This window comes from Suncus etruscus, chromosome 16 (assembly GCF_024139225.1).
Source record: "Suncus etruscus isolate mSunEtr1 chromosome 16, mSunEtr1.pri.cur, whole genome shotgun sequence".
NCBI classification, from domain to species: domain Eukaryota; kingdom Metazoa; phylum Chordata; class Mammalia; order Eulipotyphla; family Soricidae; genus Suncus; species Suncus etruscus.
In genome coordinates, this window is record NC_064863.1 from 70,823,953 (window position 1) to 70,848,836 (window position 24,884).

The 24,884-nt window shown below is 37.6% G+C and overlaps 1 protein-coding gene across 1 annotated transcript in view; it reads right to left on the reverse strand.

Annotated features, from left to right (window-relative positions):
- The window catches only part of RASGEF1B (RasGEF domain family member 1B), a 672,276-nt gene that overhangs the window by 460,557 nt on the left and 186,835 nt on the right, over positions 1-24,884 (reverse strand). The window lies entirely within an intron of this gene.

Below are 24,884 nucleotides of genomic sequence, written 5' to 3' on the forward strand. Positions count from 1 at the left end.
ATTATTATTATTATTTTACTTTTAGGCTACAGAATGGGACTCATTGCTTACTTCTGACTCTGCATTCAAAGATCTCTACTGCCAGTGCTTGGGCAAAGCATATAAGAACCAAACCTAGATTGGCCCCATGGAATGCAAGCTCCTTACCCACTCTTCTATTTCTCCGCCCCCGTAATTCTCGTTGTGTCATTTGCAAAAAATGCACACTCACCAGAGCCAACACAAATAGAGGCCTGGTTCCCATAGCTAAAAATTGGCAAATAAGCACACATTAACACTTTTTCCTTTGAAATACAGTATCTATGAATGTACCTGTCCCTTTTTGTGTTCTCTTTGAGTTTTTACAATGAATAAATCCTCCAGGATCTTAACCATTTGATTGTTGCAGTAGAAGTCTCCTCTGTATGTTACCAGAGACTCCATGAAGGCACATAGAAGCCTTAATTCTCCTGACTGCTGGAAGTGTTTGCAGCTGATGTCTCACTTAAGTCATCTTACAAAGACAACAAGCCAGTCAGAGCTTTATATGTCTAGGCTATTAGTACCTTGTCATGTAAGTGGTGGGAAAATACATATGTTTAATATACTTAATATATTAAATATATTCTTATTCTGGCTATCATTTCTTTTGTGGTACAACAGCTTCTTAATTTTATAGAGTCCTATTTGTTTACCTATTTTCTTCGCTAAAAGATTTGAATTATTGAAGATTGCAAACAGATTGCCTACAGTTGTAAGGTATTCTATGACTCAGTGGTTTCAACATTTTTTACACATGTGGACAGATGCTTGTCTACAGGCTAATCTCTAGAAACCAATGTTAAGGCACAATGACTTCTGTGGACTAACAGAAAATTTTTTCAGACCAGCACTAGTTGACAGATATGATTAAATCAGCTGATCTAGCCCAAGCTCACTAACATTTTCCAATAATGGTTCAATAATATATTGGTATAAAGGTTCATTTTTGTTGTAATTTTTAATGGTAAGATATGGGGGTTAGCATGCCCAGTAGTGTCCAGGGGCCCAGAGCCACTCCAAACAGTGCATATAGCCCTGAGGATTGAACCCAGGGCCTCACATCTGCAGTATATGCATCCTAATACATGCTCTTAATTAGTTAATATTGAGTTTGCTCTAGAGTGAAGCCCAGCTCCAGAGCTCCTAGACAATAGGTGAGACCTGTATTAGATCTATTCATTCCTGCTCCTTCCACAGGTATGGTCAAGTGAAGGTTTTCCATCAACAAATCTCCATCTCTGAATGTGTTCCAAGGAAAAATATAAGAGAGTCAAATAAAAGCCATTTTATTTTCCTGTTCACACCACTGCATTATTTTTGTTAAAGAGATTTTCAAGCCCTTGAACCTTGTACCTTTTTTTTATTTAACTTGCCTCTTCTGAGAACTTTGAATTGATACATACAATGTCCATTGATCTTCTTTACTAAGTCTAGTAAAATTTATCCTAAAGATAATATGTGGGAAAAAAAAGATAATATGTGTTTGAGTAATTACTGTTTACGAAATACAAAAAAGAAGAGTAATAGCAGATGAAACAATGCAATGAAACCTCAATGATTAACACCTATTTTTTTCCTTCCTTGATGAGTTTACATAATGGTAACTAGATAAACATATTTAATAACTGTTGGACAAAGAGAACACAATGAACAAGTAAAAACTGCTGTGGAAATTTTAAGAGAAATGGTTTGCTGGGCTTGTATTTGGTTAATGGTAGAGCTGTGGAGAGAGAGGAGAGGAAAGGGATGTTACAATTTTCTGTTCAACCTGTTCAAGATCAGCAACCTGTCAACACTGAATTAGAGTTTGGCAGATAAAAATGGAAGAGAAGTAATTTCAGACAGATGTAACAGACAAGAGTAAAGGCTCAGAGGAGTACAGAGTGGCAGTGTCTGGGGAGCAGCTACTAATCTAGTTTGACTAGAACACAGTCTGGGTGTTCAAGAAACATTAATAAAACCATTGCTGAATGGCAGTATGGGTACCTGCACAGATACACATTTCCCAGTTCTGTTAGCATCTTTCCAGGCCCCAAACTACCCTGTTGAGTGTCCTTTGGGCCCAAAGCTAGCAGGTAGTCATGAGGCCCTACCCCACCTTGGATGAATATGCATTTCCACAGATCCCTCAGCAGTGGATCTTCAAACAATTGTTTAAATATGCTATTGCATCATTCATAAAACAAATTAGACTAAAACCTTATTATGACTGCTGTTGAGATACTTTAGGACATTTTACAAGATGATACACTTCATAATTAATTTTTCTAATTTTTCATATAGCTATTTATAGCATACTCTTTTATTTACTCTTAAGATTTAGGAAAATATTTCCAAACCAATCATAGATGATCACCTAAATTACCGAAAGATATTGTTTAATTTACATTTAACTGAAAACAAAGGGTGTATTATCTTAATTTCTCTCTTTTACAAGACTTTATTGGATAAATTCAAATAAAATTCTAAGCAACTAAGTGTAAAAATACATTATAATTTAATTATAAGTATTCATAGATAATTAATTGTTAGATGCAACAACACAATATGAGCAGAAAATAGAACTTGATATGTACCCAAAAAGATGTCTCTTTGCCTTGGATTACTGTCAACTCCCATTGTTAGGCTCTAAGATAGTTTGTTTATTGGGGAATGGCCAAGAATGCCTTCTTTGGTGCCAAGCTTTTTTGGCCAAATATTAGCATGAGGGCACCCATGCTGGTAATCTCTAGCTAATTTACCAGCATTGCAGAAAAGTCTACCCTAATTCAGAGTGGCACACATCTCTGCCAAACAATAGAATGCCACAAATATACCATCCCAACTACATTAGTTTAAAGGTAAATTTTGTATTACTATTATTTATTAGTTACTATTATTTCCATATTTAGAAGGTTCACAGATTTCTAAGTCCAAAATATTGGTCTTTATTCCTCAGTTGAACATATGACTGTCTGAATACACAGTGGGACAGAAATCTTGCCAAATAACCTGGCGTTCTTCACTCTGGTTTTCATAAGACTCAAGACCATCAAGTCATTTTATAAAAACTGCTAGGAAAAGAAATTGGTAAGTCTTCTAAACAATTCCCTAACTTGAAATGAAAATATACTTGGCTAATCTCCCGATCTTCAGTAATTAACTATAATATATTGGTAAGTTACTTAAAAATATATAAAGGAAAGGATTTTAAGACTCACATTACACACACAACAATCAAAATTTAGTTTCTCTTTCTCAGCTTTGCACTCACAATATACTTGCCCACAAGAGTTTTGAACAATGCTATATATGAATATTCCAATAAATACTAAAATGTGATCAACACAAATAAATAAATGCTGATCTTTAGAAGAAGCTCAAAGCTCTCACTCATTTTCCTACTTGTCTACACATCTAAAGAAACGTGATAAAAATGGTGAGTCAAGGACAGTATTGGGTCACAGAGGGTAAGTTTTGGGTAAGATAAGGGCTAAGTTCTGACTTTTTAATATGCTCATTTGGGTTTTAATTATTTTATATACTATGGTTTAAGTAGCCTCATATCTTGAAGCATATGGTATCAGACTGAAATATTACTGTACCTCCCCACTACCAAAATGCTTACAGTTTAATTTGGAATTCTGACTTTTGTTAAGAGTTTTGACCAACAATATAAAATAAATTTGTTTTGTACCTGCAGGGGGCGGGGGATAGGCTAGGATGGTGCATGGGATACTGGAGACCAATGATGATAAGAATGGTGTTGGAATACTTTGTGCCTGAAATGATTGTATTATGAACAGCTTGGTAAAACACGAAGTTATAATAAAAATTTTTACACAAAAACAAACAATAAAGAGCCTTGCCCTCTCATCTTTTTTGTCTTCTTGACAGAGCCCAACATTTGCTCCCCTCATCTTTTAGGTAGAAAATGTTCTTCACATTTTTCTCTTCTTCCCCCACTGTTCCAAATCCCTTCTTTAAAAAAGAAGCAGAGACTCGGCATAAATGAGTACAACAGGAGTTGCTTCAGTCCTTCTAGGGTAATTTTCCAGTCATGACCAGGAAGTTCCTGTAGTTCTAATATTTTGCTGCTTTGTGACCACCAGGATAGACACAAAGGTGCAGGTTGTAACTTGAGGAAAAAGAATGAGAAAACGTAATTTAAGGGTAAGCCTTAAATTTGAGGAAAGGTGTATACATACTTTCATCCAAAAAAAAAAATCTAGAGATTCAGGATGATTTGTGACCAGAGATCAAATAGTAGTACAAAGAATGCATTTTTTTCTGATCTGGCATTTTGAATATATAGCTTTTCTAAGCTCCTAAATTTTTGTAAGTAGTTTGTTGTTAAAGGACTTAAAGTGTTAGATCATATCAACATCATCTTTGTTACACCAGAGTATATAGATCAGCAAGAACTACCTTTAATAATGGTGATAAATCTATTCTTCAAAAGATTTAAGAGTGATGAATACAATGTAGCATCTCTAAGGTTTTTCAGTAAATTGAACAGAGTAAAATAAAAAGGACAGGTAAAAATGTGTTGCTTTTGAAGGTCTGAGAACAAGAAAATAGTGGGTACAGACTTAGAAAAAGTATTGATGTAGGGCAGGAGAGATTACACAGCGGTGGGGTGGGGTGTTTGCCTTGCACACAGCAGACGGTAGTTCAAATCCCTGCAACTTATATGGTCCCCTGAGCCTTCCAGGGGTGATTTCTGAACACAGAGCCAGGAATAACCCCTGAGCACCACCCCAAAAGAGAAAGAAAAAGTAATGATGGGACTACAACTGGTGGTACTCAGGGATCATTCCTGGTGGATGCTGAGTTGGCTGAGTGCAAAATAAGTACCCTACCCAGCGCAATATTGTTCCAACCCCTGATCTAAATTTCTAACAAATTAACTTTAATTTTAATAACACACATTTATAGATCGAAATAGCCTATTATCTGTATACATACAAATATTAATATGTACATATACAAATATACATACAAATATTAAATGACTTTCCAAATATATATATAACAAGTAAGTTGAGACAGTTGGGAATCTACTGCCCATCTTGTTCACTGCTATATTCCACAGCCTCATGCTATTAAGATACAGAACATGCTTTCCTTGAAAGAAAGCCATTTATTACTCTTCTGTGTGAATGAAACTTATCATACTCTGTCTTTGTAGCATAAAGCTTCAGCTTGCAGATAAACTGCCCCAAAACCTTAGAAAATGAGGAATCCAAACTTTTAAGACAACCGACCACTAAAACTTGTACTAATAAAATAATGCTATGAGACAAATGGAAGATGGGATTTCATAATAAGCATTTTATTATGGTAATTAAAAAGCAAGTAACTATAATTAAGAAGAAGAGAAAAAAAGTAAAGATTGAAGTACAGTGGTGAGAAATTTGAGAAGATTGAAGAAGACTGTTGACATTAAATTATGCAAACTATATGCAATCTATGCAAATCTGCATGAGTAAAGGATGGGAGAAAATATGATTGTTTTTGTCTTTCCTTAAGCCTTATGTAAACAAACACCTTTTAAATGAACAGTGAGGACATTAAATGTGAATTTCACACTAGTATGATTTTTAGGTACTTAAAAACTAGATTACTAAAAATTAAATTAATCACATATTCAAATATAATGCTATAGAAAATGTCACAATTAATCTTATTCTATGGTCATTTAAAATTGTATAAGTGCCTTCTAGGGCTGTTTCTATTTCTAGTTCTCTTTCATATACCTATCATTTACATTCACATCAGCAATGAAAGTCAACACTACTTAACCTCCAAAGTTAACTGGTAAGTCAGAATTAATAATAAATATCAAAGGACAATCAAAAGATATGTAATAACTCACATTCCACTGAACTAGGTTATAGAAGCTAAAACAACCATATAAATATTTTCAAGACTTTTACAAAGGTTATTTGTGTTGGCTAATTTCCTCATTTAGAAACTAACTGACCCCATAATATTCTGAATCCAAATAAAGATTATATCCAAAAAAGCCAGTTCTTCTACCCATTCCACAAAAGCTAATTCATTGCTATCTTCTAACAAATCTATAACTATTGAGATAATGAGGAAAATTTTTAATTACAAATTAAATTCTAATTAAATATTAACCAAAAGGCATGGAGAAAACCAACTAAAAGTGCCAAAGACAGAAAGAAAGAAAGTATAGAGAAAAAGGGGGGTGGAAGGAAGAAAGGAAGGAAAGAGGGGGAACAGTAGGAAAGTGGGTGGGGAAAAAGGATGAAAGAAGGAAGGATGGAATGAAGAAAGGAGGACAGGAGAGAATAAAGGAAGGAGGAAAGGAAGAAGAAAGAGAGGAGGGAAGAAAGGAAGGTGAAAAGGAAGAGGAAGAAAGGAGAAAAGGGAGAAAGAAAAGAAAAAGGGAGGAAAGAAATAGGGAAGGAAGGAAGAAAGAACAGAAAGAAAAAAAATTTGTTTTCAGTCAGGTGAAACTCAAGATATGAAGTTTTCAAATTATCAACATATGGTGTTCTAAGAGTATCAGCAATGGTTTGATAATCAAAGAAAACAACAATTTTCCTAAAGAATATAACATGCATATTCTTTATGAGAATAGCCAGGAAACTTTATTATATTTATTTTAATAGAGCCACTTAAACCCTATTAAGAGGCATAACTGAAAGGAAACTATATTTATTGGGTGACATCCATAAAATAATAGCACTAAAGGGGCTTTAAGTAATGTGTTCAACTGACTCCATTTTCAGATGAAAAATCAGAAGGAAACAAAGACCAAGAGAAGTTAAACAACATCTTCAAAGTCAAAGTAGTTATTTAGAGATCATGGGATGGAATCCTTAACATTTTTATTATATCAAATAATATTTTTAAATAATTTAAAGTACTTATGCTTTCCTATATAATTTTTTTGGGGATCACACCCTGTGGTGCTCAGGAATTACTTCTGGCTCTGCACTCAGAAATCTTTCCTGCCAGGCTTGAGGGACCATATGGGATGCAAGGAATCGAACCCGGGTCTGTCCCAGGTTGACCACAGGCAAGTCAAATGTCCTACTGCTGTGCTATCTCTCCAGCCCCTTTCTCTATAATATTATTATAAACAGTTAGCTTATGGCTACATTTTTATTAAAATTAGTAAGTAATATCATTCATGGGTGACCTCCTAGTATAATGACAACAATCCCACTTCTTTATAAATCTTTTTATGCTCAAATAATAACACTCAAATCATATGATCATATGATCATATAATCAGGTTATTTCATGACATAGCTCCCAACATAGAATTCAAGAATTCCCTTCAGGCCTTATATTTAAAACATCAAACTGCTGCAGATCTCAAAAGGATTCTTTGAACTTGCCTAACTTTATTTTGCAGTCTCCTCCCTCCACCTGTTATGTTATTCTTCCACTTTTATTCAGAGATAACACATTTCTTTTGTAACAACTACCCTACATTTTTTATTCTACATGTCAAGGTGGAATTAATCACAGCTTCGCCTATACTTTCAAATTGTTGTTGGGCTAATGCTATTGCATAGCATTTAGCTCTTTTATTTCCCCTCTACTGAATTGTGACACCTAAGATGACCTTTATATAGCCTTGTATCTTTACAACCCAGCTGTGGACACTTATAAGCATTCAATTACTATTTATTTGTTGAATATAGGAGTAGTGATTAACACTAGTTTCACTGTTTCTCACTCAGTTAATATAATACTCAAAAAATTATGGTAAACTAAAAAATATACTCAATTACTCTGTTGAATTAGTAGGAAAAAATCTCATCTTTGTTGTGGAAAGCAGGTACAACAAAGAGAATAATCCTTGTACAATGTATATTGATTTAAACAAAGTTTTTTTTGGGGGGAAAGCTTTCTTGTAACAGATGACCTTTATTACCACTTTGCTTTACTAAATACAAATGCAAATACATTTAGTACCCGATGCCTATTAATTTGTAAACTCTGTCAGGAGCAAAGCTGAGAAGCCACAACAAAAGAAAAACAACCCTTAATGTGTAGGCAATAAAGAACTGGTTCTGAGTAACAATTACCTTGGGTAATGTAAAAATTCTAAGTAGCCAGTAGCGTTTACTGCATAAATTCTGTTCTTAATTATGGGGCAAAAGAGGGCAAAATAAAGAACATCATCTGTTGTGCAATCTAAAAATCCAAAGGAATGTTAGATTTTCCCCTTTTAGTTCATGGTGAAGAACAATTGAGTTTTACTGAGGCCATCCTGCCCTGCAAAGAGGGCCACCTGCATATTCATAACAAATCTGTGCATAACTAAGGGGTAGTAAGTCCAGATAAAACCAAGAAAAGTCAGAGTTTATAATCCCACCAGTCATTGATAGATCACCAGGTAATTCAATGAATACAAGTGAGTCAATTTAAATCTCATCTACATAAAGTCAGAGAAATAATGAAAATGGCTAGGAATGGAGATAAAGAACCCTAAAAAGGGTGACACAAATAACTGTCTTTCTCCTTATATTTGAGTTCAGACAGGCAGGAATCTCTCTTTGACTGCTCAAATGTACCTTATTAAAGGATAAAAAAGCAGAAATTCTCACCTAGAAAGTGTGTAGTTGGGAGTCAAAAAAAGCTAAAGGGGAAAAGAATGTGGAGAACCAAAAATAGATAGTCTTTGAAAGGGCAAGCAGGCCACCAAGAGTGCTAGGCATAGGATACAAAACCCCTAGATATAGCGGGACATCAAAACACAGACTAGTGGAGAACACTTGTCAAGGGACAAGACCACCAAGAAGCCAGAATAAGACCACCTTTTAAAACCCTTAAGAAAATAACTATAGCATCATAAAGAGCTGTCATTTTCTGTACTAATTTTACATGTACTCAAGGACCCACACACTTGGGTGCTAGCCAGGTTCATTTTAACAATATCAATAGAACTGAAAATAAAACTTAGCTAGTACTTAATTTATTCTGAAAATGGATCAGATGCTCAAGGGGGCAGGAAAAAATACTTGAAGTGCCCATAAAGCTTTGATATTATAACACACCAGATAAAAATGTTCTAGACATGAAGTCAAAATACTTCAACCTCTTGATTTTGGCAATTCCAACTTCACTAAATGTTTATGGGATCAATTATTCCTGAATTTGGACACCAGTGGCCTAGATGAAACCAGTTTCAACCCAATCCTGTCAGCAAAAAGGGAATACCTATGGAAAAATTCAAGAGAATGAGGATATGAGTATTGGGTGCTAGAATTTTCAGAATCTGAGAAATATACAAGTATATTCAAGAAATTCAAGTCCACTAAAATGATATATTAGATTTATCCCATTCATAGAGAATTATAAATAAATCTAGTATTTAAAGATAAAAAATGTTTTTTTGTTTTGTTTTGTTTTAGAGCCACACCCAGTGATGTTCAGAGGTTACTCCTGGCTATGCACTCAGAAATTGCTCCTGGCTTGGGGGTCATGTGGGACTCCAGGGGAAATTCCTACCTTCCACCACTCATCCCTGCTCCATGTCCAGAAGGAAGCAGTACTTCATATATTCACTAATAATATCTCAGTGTCCTAGGACAGACCTATTTGCTGAATGTCTAATTTCAGGCATAGATTTAAGCCTAAATTTCAGCTACCATTACGGGAAAGGAGATATAACAACAGCTAGCCACAAGATTTACAACATGGATTAAGTGAAGAATGGAAAGTATCCCAGCCCTGTGCAAGGGGCAGTTGGCACCCGGAATATATTATTATCTATATTAATTAATAAAGATTAATTTTATGATTTTTACAATTAATTAATTATAATTAATTAATAACTGCACTCCCAATATCTGAAAGTTAGCTAGCCACAAAACAAGCATTTAACTTCTCAATTCATAGGCAGGGAAACAAAGGGAAGGAGTGTAAATGAAACCAGTTGGTCATTCTGCTTCTCCAGGGAGCACTCCCTTTTCATGGATTAATGCCTTCCACAACTCCTCTTTGCTGTTCAGCAATTCCTCTGCCTCCCTGCAAGCCTCCCATGGGACCCCCACAGGCCCTGCTCTTACTGGAGGATTGTTCTAAGGTCACTACAAGAGCCTGGAGGGCATAGAGTGCCTGCAGCTCCTGCTCCTCACAAAGGCATTTCTGTAATTGCTTCTCTTGTTCCCTCAGCACCAGGACCTCTAGTGGGGGGGGGGAATTTTCTCAAGGTTAATTGCAGAATAGCAGACAGTTGTCATGAGGCTCAGACTAGTGTGTTGGATGCTATCTGCTGTTCACTCTGGTTGGCCTCTATCCAATTGGACACCTGCTTGTCAGTGCTGCCCTCCTTCAGCAGCTTCTCCAGCTGCCTGTTCAGCTAGAAAAGGGAAGTCAACAACTAGTTACACCACCCCCCACTTATACCTGCCTTTTTGTATCTAACCCTTTTTATCCTAAAGAGGAACTCTTATTACCTTAGCGGATGTCATGTCCTTATAAGGAAGTTGTCCCTACCCCTCTCTTCCCCCTCCCCTTCTTATAGTATATAAGGATGAACAAAGAAAGCCACTGTTCAGTTCTGAATGAGAATTGGACCCTGGCCGGCCAGAATAAAGAACCCACTTGAGCTTTTGCCTGAGTGACTGTCTCTTCATTTCTCTGTGTCAAAGCAGCATCTGGACTACCAAGCCTTACATTTTTGGCAAGCCAGCCAGATGTCCTTGATGTGTCCGGAGCAGAGTGGTGAACCGACGAGTCGGTGGGTTCTAAGCAGTGTGTCTTGTGTTGTTAGTTGTGACTTGATGTGTGCTGAAAATAGCAGTGTGTCTTGTGTTGTTGGTCGTGATTTGATGTGTGTTGGAAATAAAAATAGGGAAATGGTAGTTTGACTAAGGGCTTGAAAATCCCCACTCAACGTGGATTCCGGATGGTAGTGAACTGCCGTGGTGAACCCTATTTCTTTTATTTGATGTGTGTTGAAAACAGAAATAGGAAAATGGTAGGGTGACCGAGAAACTGAGAGTCCCCACTCGACGTGGATTCCAGGTGGTAGTGAACTGCTGGATTCAAAAACTATAGGTCACAACCCTGGAGGCACCCTAGGAGCTCGATTTTTGCTGCAGCGGGAAGACATTTCCAGGCTACCGTGGTGTACCCTATTTTTTTTAATTGGAGATCTTTGTCTGTGATTCTGTGTTCCGTGTTTACTTTGCCTGATTTAAACATGGATAAAAAACTCTAAGAAAAAAAATGCTACCTCTCCTTAGAAAAATTGTGTGTTAAACTGGCTTTGTTATTCTAGGGACATGGCAGAGGGTTATGGAGATTGTAAACTCCAGATTTCTCAATGGCCATTGGGGATAAATTTTCTCTGGAGAATTTCTGGACTTTGAAATTACCCAACTTTCCTGCCATGTGTTAAAACCAGAAAGAAAAGTCGCTTTTTGGCTGGGAAAAAAAAAGTGCTTTTTTTTAACTCTCCAGCCTGGAGTTTATCTGAAAAAAAAAAAAAAAAGAATTCATCCAGCCCCAGGGCAACGGCTATTGTCCTCCCAGACTCGCCTGGATGGAAAATGTGGGCAAAGAAGAATAGAAAGAAAGAAAGAAAGAAAGAAACAACGAAAGAAAGAAAGAAAGAAAGAAAGAAAGAAAGAAAGAAAGAAAGAAAGAAAGAAAGAAAGAAAGAAAGAAAGAAAGAAAGAAAGAAAGAAAGAAAGAAAGAAAGAAAGAAAGAAAGAAAAGAAAGAAAGAAAGAAAGAAAGAAAGAAAGAAAGAAAGAAAGAAAGAAAGAAAGAAAGAAAGAAAGAAAGAAAGAAAGAAAGAAAAGAAAGAAAGAAAGAAAGAAAGAAAGAAAGAAAGAAAGAAAGAAAGAAAGAAAGAAAGAAAGAAAGAAAGAAAGAAAGAAAGAAAGAAAGAAAGAAAGAAAGAAAGAAAGAAAGAAAGAAAGAAAGAAAGAAAGAAAGAAAGAAAGAAAGAAAGAAAGAAAGAAAGAAAGAAAGAAAGAAAGAAAGAAAAATTAAGTGTTTAATTTTCTAACTTAAAGGTTTCTTAAAATGAACAGTTGGGTGAAAATGTTGCAAATTATTGTGGTTGGCCTTTTTAAACAATATTGTTAATTTTGTGAATGCATGTTATTGTTACAGTATCTCAATTTCATGTCAAATTTATCCCATCAAACTTAATGGTGGATTTTAAGGTAGTTTAATGTGAAAATCTTGATGGTACTAGGTTGTGAATACCTAAAGAAAAAGGAATCAATAAAATCTGGTCCCACTAGGTGCAAAAATATTGAGCAAAGTAATTCTAAATTGGCAGCAGACAATTTAAAGCTCTATTCCTAGGGCCCTAATGCTAAGTTTTAGGCTGAGTTCGGTACACGTGGTGGTTTTTAGCAGCAAAACCACTCCCAAAGGATGAGTGGAGAAACAGTTAAAAAAAAATAAAGAAGAAAAGAAGGAGCTGGAAAAATAGCATAAAGGTAAGGTGTTTGCCTTGCATGCAAAAAGGAAAGTGGCTGAATACAGAAAGTTTAAGAATGTGCAAAAAGAATTAAAAATGTGTACTAGGAAAAATCTGTATAATCAAACTAAATGATTATTATTGATATGCCTTTAGGTTAACATAAAAGAAGTGTAAATGTTTTTAAGCATGTTATAGTGTTGCCATGCTACTGAGTGAAGAATGGGGTAATAAGAAATCTTATAAACATCTAAAAATAATAATAATAAACGCTATTTTAAGAAAATAGTCAAGAATTTAAAAGAATCATTAAAGTTCAGTTTAAAAGTTTTTAAAAATTGGTGATTTTTAATTATAAATTCTTTAAAAGTGTAAATCTGGGGACCGGAGAGATAGCACAGCGGCGTTTGCCTTGCAAGCAGCCGATCCAGGACCTAAGGTGGTTGGTTTGAATCCCGGTATCCCATATGGTCCCCCGTGCCTGCCAGGAGCTATTTCTGAGCAGCCAGGAGTAACCCCTGAGCACCGCCAGGTGTGGCCCAAAAACAAAACAAAACAAAAAAGTGTAAATCTGCCAGAAGTAGTGAGCATTCTTCCTGGTATTTAAAATTAATTTGTGTAATGTAAATTGCTGGTGCCTTCTGCCTATAAACCGAGGCCAGAAGACTAAGTAAACTTTTATTTTTCTATATGGTTAAGTAATATTTGCCTTTTCTCTTTTCCTAGAACCTTTCAGTACCAATTTATGTCACAGCATCATGTTGCTTTGCACAAAATACAAGCAGATGGCTTTCCTCTCTGCATGAGGAGTAATCCCCATGCAGACAGGAAATCCTAAAATTAGTGAGGGGACCCCAAAGCCCTCTTTCAGAGGAATAATTGGAATTGAAGTGGTGTGACAAGCAGGCACGCTTAAGCATTTGGCTGTAAAGACCGGAAATATACCGAGATGAATGGCCTAAGTAAGGAAATTGAAGATTTCCTAGGAGATTCTGGAGCAGCACTAACTGGCCACAGCCTATGGGCCCTGCTCTCACCCTCCACTCTCAGTCTCAAGAGAAGAGGATTCAAGGTCAGTCTCTTCCAAATCTGAAGAGAAGTGGAACAGACAGGCCACCTCTGGAAGTTTCTGCAACAGGGTGAGATGCCCACAGCCATTCAAGATCATCACGCTGGACTGACCAACTCATCAGCCAAACCTGAGTGACTGTGACATGATAAACCTGCTGTGTCTACAACCTATCCTCTGAAAAGCTCTGTAAGTAGTGGGGGTGCCCCAGAGAAAGATTTCTTCAACAATGCTGTATATTGTGCAAAAGGAAAAAGCCAAAAGTTATTCAAATATCTGGCAAGGTACAAGGAAAAGGTAAAGAGAAAAACTATTTTTGTAGCTAATTAAAATTCTAGTGGGCCTAACTTAAAACCCACTTCTTTGAAGTAACTTATGTGAAAATGTTCTTACTAGTTGTACTAGACCAGATCATAAATTGCAAATGCAAGCATTAGTCTGACTAAAGTAACTCAAAGCTGTGTTTATTAATAATACTATGATGCTTTAATTACTGGTGTTTAATTTGTGCTATCATTACAGACAATAAGGAAGCTGTGCCATTCAAGTTGTTCCATTTCCTGCTCCAGGGCCTGATTGGGTTAAGTAATATTCCCCTACCTAATTAATCTGATCCTTCTCAGGTGTTAAGACTGCAGAAATAAACCAGTTAACTGCTCATTTAGGAAAATATGAGATTTCACCCTATCTAGAAATTGAAACTATAGTCGCTTGCCAGCCTGAAGTAGCTACAGAAAATTGATCTTAGACCACGTTCCCCTTAATGACTTCTAGGGTGATGAAATCTCTAGGAACAATATGAAGCAGAATGGTCATCAGAAAAAGCTTCCAAGGAAATATGGGGACAAAGAAAGGCCACAGATATTCATAAGCCAAGTCTGGAAGGGACTCAGACAGGCATATGAACCTGGAGAACTGATGGTGCCTCACCCCTTCAAGCCAGGAGACCAGGTCCTGGTGAGAAGGCACCATTTGTAGACACTAGAGCCTAGGTAGAAAGGGCCTTATGTCATCCTTCTGATCACCCCGACTGCTGTTAAGGTGGATGGCATTGCTTCCTGGGTTCACGCCTCCCATTTAAAACCTGCCCCTGCTGATCTCAACCATGATGAGTGGAAAGTGGAGCACACTGAGAATCCCCTCAAGATTTGGTCCAGCCGGCACACTCCAGCCCTGCTGCGCTCACTGACTCTGACAATGCTCCTCCTGGCACTTGCTGAGGGAGGACTCAATCAGGTCGTACACCTGGATGAACTGGTAAAAAGACCATATGGAAACCCCTGTGTGTGGGGGGGAGCTGGAATGGGTGTGTAAAGCAAAACCTCAGCCTTTGCCTTCCTCTTCGGGGGTTGGGGGGAGAAAGCCCTGCCGGATATGTGGAGCTTGATCAAGTTCACTCCTGGTGCTATAGGGAGTATTGAGAGTGTACCAAAAATAACAAGGCATATCTGGTGGCCAAGCTCACTGAGACTTACAGGGGGAGCATGGGAGGGAATGGACAGTTAATAGCCATAAGTCCCCCTATGGGGCCGTGAGTTCATGGCCCAAGTGGAAGACTTGGGAGACTCCCCCCCTAAAGGCGCCCATTCATATCTTGGATGGGGGGGGGCGACAGATCAGGAAAGAGAGAAGGAGGTCATAGGCTGGGCTACAAAGGAGGTGGAGACCCTAATGTCTAAGTGGTCCCAGCATCCCTCCCTCCGACCCTGGATGCCTGCTGAAAAGTTAGATCTGAATACTCAGAACATCCTAGGAGAAACTCACAAACTTCTTAATTTCTCTAACCCCTCTTTAGCTGCTGATTGTTGGCTTTGAATGAAGACAGGGGAAAATTGGCCTCTGGCTGTCCCTGTCCGACTAGGTGATCTAACCTTTGCTTCTTTTAGTTGTACTTATGTCAAACCCTTTAAGGTAGTTTCTTTTAGCTTTGAATCTTCTGTTTGCTATTCGCATAATGGCATGGAATCTGTAAGCCTGGATCAGGTAGGAGCCGCTCAGTGCTTGGAAATCCTACCTGCAACCCTGAGCCCAGGGTGCTTATCTCCAGGACGGGTATGGATATGTGAGGGAAATTTGGCTTACTCTCTTTTACCCCAAAACTGGACTGGAATTTGTGCCCCAGCATTAGTACTTCCCAACATTGACATCATCCCAGGGACAGAGCCCATCCCTCTGCCTAGCATAGATCTCTTAGGCGGCACTCTTCTGTCTCGAGGAGCCATGGTGTTCCTGCTCCTACTGGTAGGGCTCGGGGTAGCAGGTGAATTGGCGACTGGGAGAGCAGGGCTAGCAATATCAATAGACAGGTATGACAGACTCTTGCAACAGTTAATTTCAGATGTGGAGACGGTATATAAATCTATTAGTGATCTGCAGGACCAGCCTGACTCCGTGGCTGAAGTGGTATTACAAAACAGGCAAGGGTTAGATTTAATCTTGGCAGAGAAAGGAGGGTTTTGCGTGGCCTTGCAAGAAAAATGTTGTTTTTATACTAACAAATCAGGAATAGTGCGGGACAGAATCAGACACCATCAAGAGGAGCTGGCCAAAAGAAGAAAGGAGCTATAAGATGGTCCCTTATGGTCTTGATGGGTGGGATACTCCCCTATCTAATACCCCTTCTGGGGCCCCTTTTGGGCCTCTTACTTCTGGTAGCCATCGGACCATGCATGATCAATCACCTCACTACATTAATTTGGGCTCAGGTTGGGGAGTCAAGCTCATGGTATTACACCAATAGTACCAAGAATTAGCTCACGCAGGCAATTCTGACCAGGAATATCAGGAGATGGAGGCCCCTATCACACTGGTTTCTAGGATTAGAAGCCTTACTACAAGAAGTGGGGATTGAAAAGGGAAGTCAACAACTAGTTACACCACCACCCCCACTTCTACCTGCCTTTTTGTATCTAACCCTTTTTGTCCTAAAGAGGAACTCATATTACCTTAGTGGATGTCATGCCCTTATAAGGAAGTTGTCCCTACCCTTCTCTTCCCCTCTCTTCCCCCTCCCCTTCTTATAGTATATAAGGATGAACAAAGAAAGCCATGTGGTCCTTTCGCCTCTGTTCGGTTCTGAACGAGCATTGGACCCTGGCCGGCCAGAATAAAGAACCCACTTTAGCTTTTGCCTGAGTGTCTCTTCATTTCTCTGCATCAGAGCAGCATCTGGACTACTGAGCCTTACAAGCTCCTTAGTGGGCAACAGTCTAGGGCAAGGACCTTCCCGCTCACCCCCCAGGGTTGACTGATACACTGACATCCTGGCTTTCAGGCAGAAATTCCTTCCAGATGAGACCAGCCTCTCGCCATAGCATTCCTGCCTTTTTGGGACTCATGCTTCTGCACAGAAGCCCCAGGATCTACAGCAACCAGGATGCAGCTTTTCCCCTTAGGTCTCAATGGTTTTGTAATCTCCCTGAACAGCTCCCACATAGGCACCTCACTTTCCTGAAGAATGGTTGTTACTAGTTCAGATAGGTAGAGCCAAACATGGGGGATGAGAATGTAACTATCTTTCTAAAGCTCTAATATTTCTCAGAAGAAATTCCAAAATGGAAAGGTGTTTGATCATGTTATCAGAAATAGTTAACTATAAGTTTTTCTTTTTTTTTTTTTTTTTGGTTTTTGGGTCACACCCGGCAGTGCTCAGGGGTTATTCCTGGCTCCAGGCTCAGAAATTGCTCCTGGCAGGCACGGGGGACCATATGGGGCGCCGGGATTCGAACCGATGACCTCCTGCATGAAAGGCAAACGCCTTACCTCCATGCTATCTCTCCGGCCCTGCTATAAGTTTTTCTAACGTATAATATTAGTTATATAAAAGAAAAAACTACTGAAAATTGTCAATATGCATTGATATATGTTGTATTAGAATTATTCTGGGATTTTTACCTGATAAACCACTAAAAGAAAATAACATTGTTCTTCCATTAAGAAATGACATTTTCAAAGGTTCTACAAAATACACTTCTAGAAAAAATAGATTATATTTTAAAGTGGCAGACTATGCAAAATTAGTACACAAAAATCCATAGCTTTTCTATATACAAATAATGAACAGTAAGAAAGAGATATCTTAAAAAAAAAAATCAATCCCATTCACAATTGTGCCTCAGAAAATGAAGTACCTTGGAGTCAACTTAGCTGGAGAAGAAAATGACCTATACAAAAGGGCCAGAATAATAGCACAATGGTAGGGTGTTTGCTTTGCACACAGCTGATACAGGATGGACCTGAGTTCTTTCCCTGTTGTCCCATATGGTCCCCGGAATAATGAGTGATTTCCGAGTGCAGAGCCAGGAGTAACCCCTGTGCATCACCAGGTGTTCACACCCCCCCCCCAAAAAAAAGACCTATACAAAGAAAACTACAAAGCATTGCTTCAAGAAATCAGAGAACACAAGAAAATGGAAACATGTATTCTACCCATTCAGTATTAATGTCATTAAAATGGCAATATGTATCAAAGCATTATACAGATTTAATACAATCCCTACAAGGATACTTGTTGAGGCATGCAGCATGCATGTCTCCATTATTAGGGAAGCACACAGCAGACATGGCTTTTGGCTTTCCTGGTGCAGTACCTAATTTTCCTCCCAAGAAATATTTCAGCCAGAAGGCCCGTTGGAGAACCCCTGTGTAGATCACTGGCGATATTTCTGCCATATTTCTGACATGGCTGTGACATTATATATCTCTTTACTTTTATTTATTTGACTTTGTCTCCTTTGCTAACTACAGAAATTTGGCCTTAGTTATCCTGCAGTCATAAAGAAATTTCAGTACCCAAGAAAACTGCTAGAAGTTCTCTGCTGGCTAAGTATATTTGCATCTCAGGAGCCAAGCCAGATACCCCTCTTTCTGTCATCCTATTTGCTTCCTAAGGCCAAGTCAAAACATAGCACCTTCAAGATAATGGTCTTTTCTCCTTGCCTTTGAGCAACACAGCAGAATGATTGCCTCAGGAACTTTCCCTGTCACTTTGAATACCTGCTTACAAACAGATTTGGCCAGTGTAGAATTAAGCTATTTTACTAGGTTTAATTCTGTACCCCCTTCTTTAGTTTTATCTCTTTCTATTATTACCAGATCATAGGAAGTGGGTCTTAGCCCCTAGCTAGAATACTATTTCCCTCAGGTTAAGAATATTTGTTATCAGGAGAAAACCAGGATTTTCTGCTATCCCTCAATTTACATCAGCAATGACTCCTAGGGCCAGGTACTACTGTGATATGTAAGAAATTAGCCTTCCTTTTATCCTCAGCCCTTTGTTCTTATGGAAATACTTTGCATACCAGAGTTGTGCTTAAATTGTCATCAGCTGAAAAGTAAAGTTGTCTCCCATCTCATAGATGTGGGTCCCCATACAATGCATTTTGTGTGGTCTCAATTATTTCATATTTCATATTAGTCTGCCTCTTTCTGTGAAGGTTTTCTGACCCCACTAAGGTTTTGCTTAGGGATGCAAGACGGCTGCAGCAGATACCCATGACATCTTTCAAAGAAAAATAAATATTTCCAATAAATGTTACACTTCTGTAATTTATAAAGAATAATAAATCTCTGCAAATAACTAAAGATATATTTTTGGGAAAAATAAGTTAAGAGGCATCACTTTCCCCAACTTTAAACTGTACTATAAAGTAGTACAGTTTGAACAGTTTGAATTTAAGCAGCATAGTATAAAAATAAAGACAAACCCTATGATCAATGCAATAGACTTTAATAATCTAAGACTGAACCTCGGGTATATGATAAATTAATTTATGATAAATGGGCAATAAATACAAAGTGGAGAAAGGAAAGACTCTTCAACAAGTGGTATTGGGGAAACTAGTCAACTACATACAAAACAAAAAAGTGAACTCAGACCTCTTTTTAATGCAATGCACAAGAGTCCCTTCCCATCTTAACCCTTAATGACTTCACCTTGTTAATCTGAAATTGATTTTGTGGGAGTTTTTACACTATAAAATTAGCAATTTTATAGATGATCTTTCTTTTCTTCCATTTTTTCCAATCCTACTTCTTCCTCATCTGCCTTGTTTTTCTTCCTTTATTAGAGTCAGCTGATTAAGACTTATTAGTCCATCAGTTGCCTAGAGACACAGTGAGACAATATGCGTAGTTCCTTATAAAACTAAAAATAAATACACATTATCCAACCTAGAAATTCCACAAAAATAGTTCTTTAGGTATCCAAAACTGAAAGCAGTTCAAGTATTCATGAATAGGTGGATAGAAAAATAAACTGTATGTTCATATATGGTATTGTTTGAAGCAGGAGAAACAGAGAATACTAGCATGTAAAAATCTCAAAAACATTGTGATGAGGATCATTGCAAGCATCTTCATCACAAGAACATATGGTATATGTATTTACATGAAGTTAAATAACAAACAAAATTTATCTGAGGAAAAAATAAACAGAACAATATTTGACTTCAGAAAAAGTAAGAACAACATTGGGAAAAATATGAGAGTGTTTGCTGGGGTAGTCACAAAATTCTGCAACTTACTAGAGATTTAAGTTAAACAAAAACATAATTGTTTAAAATTCAATGAATAGACAATAATGATCTGGTGTTTCACTTATGAATATTACCTCAAAAGAAAAAAACATAAACAAATAATGAACTCCACTATTTCCTTTTTGAATAAGTTAGGAAAGAGGTCCTCTTGTCTGCAACTTACTTTGCAGTTAAAATCACAATTGAATCAAAACATGTAATTTAGGTGTCTACTATAAAATAGCCTGTTTTCTGTATATTTGAAATGTTTATAATAAATAGGAAAAATTAATAAAGGATAAAATGTATAATTAGTTTGTACCATTGCTTATTATCACTAATTTTGAAAAATTTTTCTGAGCACTACCTACTTTTAACCTTACAGCCTTTCTTTGTGTTAAAGATATCATTCACATTTTACAAGAAAGCTAAGGTTTATATAAATAAAGACACTTGCCCACGTGACAAAAAATAAACAATTCATTCTGTTCTCTTCACTACTCAGGACATTTTCCCTTTCTTCTTGAAAGAAACTGAAGGTGAAAATCAGAATAAAAGTAAAAATAAAGAACAATTTTACAGGGTAATAAATGAGATAAAATATTTGCCTCAGAGTTTCTGTTTTAAGATCTTATAAGGCTCTATCTATGAGACTCAAAATACCTAGTTTGAGACTCAAATACCTAGTTTGAGACTCAAATACCTAGTTATAGAGTTAGTGCAAGGTTAACAGAATGAACCCTTGGCTCAAAACTGAATAAGAATTTCAAAAAGATTAAAGTGGATCATTAAACCCAACATATCTTCTTCTGAGGGCTAGCTTTTGTTAATGCGTGAGCCACATACCCATCATTCAGACCCGGAGTACAAAAGGTAGAGTGCTTACTAGGATTCAGATTTTTACAGATTTCCCCAAATAGCAAACACCCCTCTTTTTTTTTTTGTTTTTGTTTTGGGGTCACACCAGGTGATGCTCCAAAACTTACTCCTGGGGTTGATCTTAGAAATCAGATCACCTGATGGGCTCAGAGGACCATGTGGAATACCAGGAAATTGAACCCAAGTTGCCCTTGTGCAAGGAAGTGTACTACCAACTATATTATTGCTTCAGCTCCTCCTCCCTCCCCCTCAAAAAAAAAAAAAAAACCCCCCTTTCTAAGATGACAGTTGCTTTTGTCTCCCACTCCTGGAGTTAGTGTTCTTGTACTTAAGAAGCAGAAATGGCAAACTCAAGCCATGGCAGCTGGGATTGAATACTGCAATGCTGAAGTTGTGATCAAGCTATTTAAAAGACTGTCTTATGTTCCTTACTAAAACAAGACCTATTAGTCACAAAAGGTAGCTTCTTTCTCTCAAGTTGCTCATCACATTTGGCTCGCAAATGCTGCTGATGGATCACCCAACTAAAACAAACATATTTTGAAGAAGCAGGCTTTGCCACTAATGGAGTGAAGAGCCTATCTATCATTCTCCATGAAGACTGAGTGGAGAGTGAGTCAGAGAATGTCTCCCCATTATCCTCAGGATTTTTCAACTAAAGAGCTAATTTTTACATTAGAAAATGGAGACTTGGTCATCAATGGAAAGTGTTTCAGAAAAAATAAAGTCCCATCCATTTGCAGGCCATGGCAATTCAGCAGCAGTTAAGCTGGGTTTCCTGCAGGAGCTGTCTCTGTAATCAGTAATTCTCAGGCAGACATAAAACATGGTAGTTTTGCTATGGATAATAGGCCATTCATCCACGGAAAATACTTCATATTTTTTTATGTACTGTACAAAATGCTTCATTTCTGCTAGAATCAAAATGACAAATCCTTTTACATCAGAGTTTTGCAGGCAGCCTGAGGAAGCTGAAAAATACTGTCACTTAGAAAATCATGGAGGATTCTGAAGAAGGCCCAGCCACAGAAGGGTACAAGAGGGGTGATCAGCCTCCCTTATTCTGTATCAGGTATTATAAGAGTTATTCAGACCAGAATGATCATTCTGTATACTTAGATAATTCTAAGTCAAAAAAAATGCTTCCTTAAATTGCTAATCTTATGATTCCTATGTAAGAAAGGCAAGGGGAAGAGGCAATATTAAATTGGTGAGGACTCCAAGAGCCCCTTAATTCTAAAGGGAGAAATCACGTAAACTGGTAAATATGCTGATTCTCTAGCAATTTCTCAGTGCTGATCATTAGCAGCCATGAAAGTCACAATGAAATGCAGAAAGCCATCACACCTCCAAGGTAAATAAAAATTCCAACTGCCTTGTTTTGGGAGGTAAATCATCCTGTGCATTTTCTGAGAAAGTGATTTTCCTCTCCCTCACAGACAGCCTGGAAACATGTCAAGGAAATTGGGCCTCCCAAGAATGGTTGTGTTCACCTGTTTATATCAGAAGCTCCTGTGTCATGGTAGGAGTTAAAAACAAGACAGGTGGAATCAGCATGAGTTTTTCATTTGAAGAATTTTCCAACTTCAGGGAACTCATTCAATAAAGCAAATCACTAGAATGAAGAGTTGAGGTGGATTCCCTGCTAGCATGCTTACAGCACAGATCAATGCACACCAGCCGTGGAAGGCAGTGCTAAGGACGGGTGGCTAGAGACAGATGATGTGATATTTATAGCTTCAACTCCTCCAAGCCAAGCAACCTCTCTCTCAAATAAAGTGAACAAATGAATAATTTACCGGGTCTGGAGACATAGAGAGAATGGGTCTGATTAGAAGTAAACAAATCGTTCACTCACTACTCTTGGCTTTAGTTGGTCAATCCATATTTTTTGAAACCATTAATATTTTTAGAAATTACTTGTATGTAGTTATTACTTAATCTGAATGGGGTAAGTGGAGAATAGATCATTTTAATTAAAATGCATATTGGGGGGGGCTGGAAAAATGCATATTTTCAACAGATGTACTCCCAGTTTTTCTACAAGGTGTATGTGTGTGTGTGTGCGTGCGTGCGTGGATAGGGCTATGTATTTTGTTTGTTTGTAGGTCACACCCAGCATGCTCAGGGCTTATTTCTGCCTCTGCATTCAGGAATCACTCATATAGGGTCATGGGGATTAAACCCGAATCAGTCACAAGCAAAGCAAACTCTTTTTTTTTTTTTTTTTTTTTTTGGTTTTTGGGCCACACCCATTTGACGCTCAGGGGTTACTTCTGGCTATGAGCTCAGAAACCGCCCCTGACTTGGGGGGACCATATGGGACGCCAGGGGGGATCGAACCACTGTCCATCCACTTGCAAGGCAGACACCTTACCTCTAGCGCCACCTTCCCGGCCCGCAAAGCAAACTCTTGACCCACTCTATTGTCTCTCTGGCTTGCTTTAAGATGGTTTGGTTCTTGATTGAACAGGTTAGCAGTTCGTTGTGAGACATTGAACTACTTGCAAATTTTGTTTTTTTCTGTTTCATAAATGGAGAAAATAATACTACCTCATTGGTATGTTGTGGAGATTAGATAAGGTAATGTATGTAAAACACTAGCATAGGCCTAGCACATAGAAGGTGTTAAACACACATCTGAGTTTTTTCTCACTCTCTCTAGACTTCCCCTTAACAAGTCACTGCCAAGCTGGCATTGTACTGCCTGCGCTCACATGCTAAAGATTGCCTGGAGGTAGATTGCAAGTTCTAACATCTAGTCTAAAGTCATTTGACTTGCTAGTAGTTACAATGAATAATATCTACAATGTGTTCATCATTCCAGATTGCTTTTACATTGGAAAAAAAATCACATTAGCTGATTTGCATAACAAAAGCCTTAACCAGAAGCCTCCACAGAAATGAAGCTTGATTGCGCTGCTCAAAATTCAGTATTTTCTTACTTTTTCAATAAGTCCTATTGAAGTGTCTCAGTTGTTTCTCACCAAAAGTTGATCTATAGTTCTAGTAATTTTGGCAAATTTGAAAGATTTTCCTTCAGAAGTAGTAAAGGTCTTAGGTCTTGGGGTCAGACAGTCTGGATGAGTAACTCATCTCCCTCTCAGTATCTGTAAGAATTTGACAAAAGACAGAATCCTTCATAAAAGGGAGCTACTTTTCTCTTATCAGGTTGTTACAGGAATTAGATGTTTATGAGATAAATACATATGCATATATGTTTAGATAGTACCTAATAGAGTATGACTCAAATAGCTACTTTTTCCACCTAACTAAGCACTCAATTGAGATTCTTTCTGGGTAACAGGACAATGAACTGTTATTCAAATAGAAGACGATCACCTTTTTTTCCACAGTAAGGCAATTTTTTTGCATCTGTGGCTTTATAGATCACGAAGACATAAGATAGAGAATGTTAGGGGAAAGGGAAACTGCAGTTACCTACAGATTTGTCTCCCTTAGGCTGGAAGGTACAGCCAAACTCACACATCTATACTGCACTTAGACTGTCTTCTCAAGAGGAGAAAGAACTTGAACTTAAGTGAGAATTTAAGTGATCAACTCAACACCCACATCGATTTTTTAATTTAGTAGAAGAAAAACAGAATATAAAGCATTGAAAAAATGACTCCTAAAAAAACAAAAGAAAGAAAAGATGACTCCTCTATTTTTTAAAATAATATCTTTATTTAAGCACCATGATTACAAACATGTTTGTAGTTGGGTTTATGTCATAAAGAGAACATCCTCCCTTCACCAGTGCAACATTGATTTCTAAAGCCAAGTTACATAATCCAGTCCTAGGAAATATCATCTTATTTCTAGGTTAAAGTCAGGGAGGTCAAGGTGAATTTCTGAAATGTTAATAAGCATAGGAAGCATTTGCATTTAAAGGCAGATACAGAAGAATACATTTGGAAGGGCCTGCATAGTTTCCACTTTTAACTAGCTGGATGATGCTGAAGGGAAAGCCACACTTTGAAGAG